The sequence below is a fragment of the Cimex lectularius genome, unplaced genomic scaffold (genome assembly GCF_000648675.2).
Source record: "Cimex lectularius strain Harlan isolate CLEC.00 unplaced genomic scaffold, Clec_2.1 scaffold75, whole genome shotgun sequence".
Taxonomy (NCBI): domain Eukaryota; kingdom Metazoa; phylum Arthropoda; class Insecta; order Hemiptera; family Cimicidae; genus Cimex; species Cimex lectularius.
In genome coordinates, this window is record NW_019392758.1 from 1,688,964 (window position 1) to 1,691,949 (window position 2,986).

Genomic DNA, 2,986 nt, shown 5'->3' on the forward strand with positions numbered 1-2,986 from the left:
AATTAATTATTCTTTTTATGTAAGGTCTTGGTTGAGGTGGAAAAGTTAGTGTCACGAGCGGGATTCGCACCAACGACCTTCCGCTCAATACGCCACTGCTCTAATCACTTGAGCTACAATAAGCTATAATAGATGCAACAAATGTTCACGAAAATCCTAATTCCTCTCTCCGAAATGTTGGAAGGGTTTTAGGTCTTTCAAAAAATAAAATTAGAGATGTACTCCGGACTTAGAATTTTAAGCCGTCCCGACTCATCTTGCCCAGGGACTTCGGGAGTCAGACTATGACAGGCGTATAACGTTCCTTGCACAAATGCCGATTTGGGAAGCTGAAGAAAACGTTCTTACATACATCCTATGGACCGATGAGTCCAAGTTCACCTCTAATGTCATACTAAACCATGGGAATTTTCGAACGTGGGCAGAGGAAAATCCGAGAATTTCGTACTCTTGTCATCATCAGGTGGTCCACAGTATCAACGTTTGGTGCGGACTTCTCGTAAATAAATTAACTGGGCCTTATTTCTACAAAAATAATTTAAATGGTGCTCAGTTCCTCAATTTTATGAGAGAGGTTTTACCAACACTGTTAGATGATTTCCTCTGAAACAACGACAAAGAATGATTCTCCAACTTGACGGATGATGCCACGCACACAATTCTTTGCAGGTGAGACTTCCGGAAAAGGCGGATAGGACCTCATGGCCCGATCTGCTGGCCTCCTCGGACCCGATTTAACTCCATTTGACTATTTTCTGTGGGGCCATTTAAAAAATAATGTCTACGTCAATCATAATCCAGCAACCTGTCAGGATGAATAGGATCGTATCTGAAATTTTGCAGTTGAACTGGACCTGAGGTACCCTGTATAATTTTTCTCCGATAAAAAAGTAAAAATTTGAAACTAGACTAAAAAAAGATTAAATAGGTATTTTTTGTTTTTTGATAGTACCATTGGTTCAAGAGAAATTCAGCCGGGCCACCTAAAAAGGACACCCTGTACATATTTGAAGAATATGGTTTCTACCTTTGTTTTATTTCATTCATTCATATATTTCAAGGTTATTATATATCACTGGATTTGATTTTTTATCTAGGATAAGAAAATAATAAGCTTGATTGTATTAAATTAGATTGGATACATAAAATGTTAAAAAAAAACGCTTTCAGTAAACTGCCCCTAAAAAAAATCGACCACCTGCTTTTTGCACGAAAAATGGCCAATATTGAAAATGGATATTTTCTCAGACTTTTAATGAAATCGTGACTTCGATCCGCTCGGGCACTAACTTCCCATCCCAACCTCACCTGTCGAATTTTCCCTCCTTTTTGCCATTTTTCAAAGTTAGTGCCCGAGCGGATCGAAGTCACGATAGCTCAAGTGGTAGAGCAGCGGCGTATTTAGCCGAAGATCGTGGGTTCAAACCCCGCTCATGACCCTGACTTTTTTATCTCAACCAATACCTTTCATAAATATGAATTAATTGAAAAAATTAATTTTTTCCACATCCTAAATGTATTTGTTAAATTTAAACAATGTTTGTAAATCCCAGGCCCTGAAGATGATCTCAATAAAGATCGAAACGTTGGCACGATAAAGAAAATGTTTTTCTGAAACCTACATCACACCACACCGCATCTTACGATCTCTGAATAATAATTGAAAAAAGTTAATTTAACATTTATATATTATAAATTATTATAACATATATCACTTGATTTGATTTTTTATCTAGGATAAGAAAACAATAAGCTGGATTATATTAAATGAGATTGGATACATAAAATGTTACAAAAAAAAGCTAATAAACTGCCCATAAAACAATCGACCACCTGGTTTTTGCACGAAAAACGGCCAATATTGAAAATGGATATTTTATTAGATTTTTAATTCACAAACCTGCGCTAGGTCTCATTTTTTAGAAAATTTTACGCTGAACAAGTTGGCTTTTTTAAATGTTTTCCTAGCTTCAGTCATTCATCAGTGAATTCAAAAATTCGAAACATGCCAATTTTTATACTTTTTACGATAATTTCAAATTGAGCTGTGGAGCCAGTAAATCGTCCTGGAGGGCGCCTGATAGAAATCGATAGTCAATTTTAATAAGCTTTCAATTGGTCACCTTCCACTTTGCCCGATTTCTCAACCATTTTCGAGTTATTCGCGATTTTTGGTAAAAACGCGGTTTTTTACGTTCCCATGAAATAAAAAACCCGATCACTCTCTATCACTCAATTATAATTTTTTTGTTGAAATTTTAAGCTCTACGTATTTTCTTGTAACATTTTTATCTCTTAATTCAAAAATACTTTTATGCTGTCACCCCTTCTGGGATGTTAATAAGACCATTTACATAGAAATTCTTAGAAAAAGTCCGCATCCCCTAGGTCACAGGGGCTAACATGCCCGGCTTACCCGCCCGTCTCACACGAACCACCCCGACAGGGCCCAGACCCCAGATCTGTCAGTATGTATAGTGGTATTTGCAAATTTGAAGTTGAACTGAGCCTGAGGTACACTGTACCCTCAAAAAAGTAAAAAATTAAAACTAGATAACAAATATTAAACACGTTTTTTTTGAGATAGTATCATTGGTCCAAGAGAAATTCATCCAAATAAAAAGGACTCTGCATGTTCTCGGCATCTAGTGGGAGTGTCTGTTTTTGTTGGGCTTAGTATCACTAAAAAAAAGTTGTATTAAAATCCGTGATAAAAAGTCCATAGCCTTCCTTTGAAATTTATGCATTTTCCTTACATAATACGAAAACAATAAAATACAAAGCAAGTTTGCATCGAACCGAGTCATACAGGTCGAGTTTATACCCTTCTTGTATTTTAAACCAACCCTTGCTATCTCTCATCCCCGGCAGGCGTGTTAATTAATTAAAGATCAACGGTCTTCATTCGTTCCTTTTGATCCACAGGGTTCACGCAGTTTGCACCGTATCTCAATGAAAAGACGGGCCAGGGAGAGAGAAATGAAGG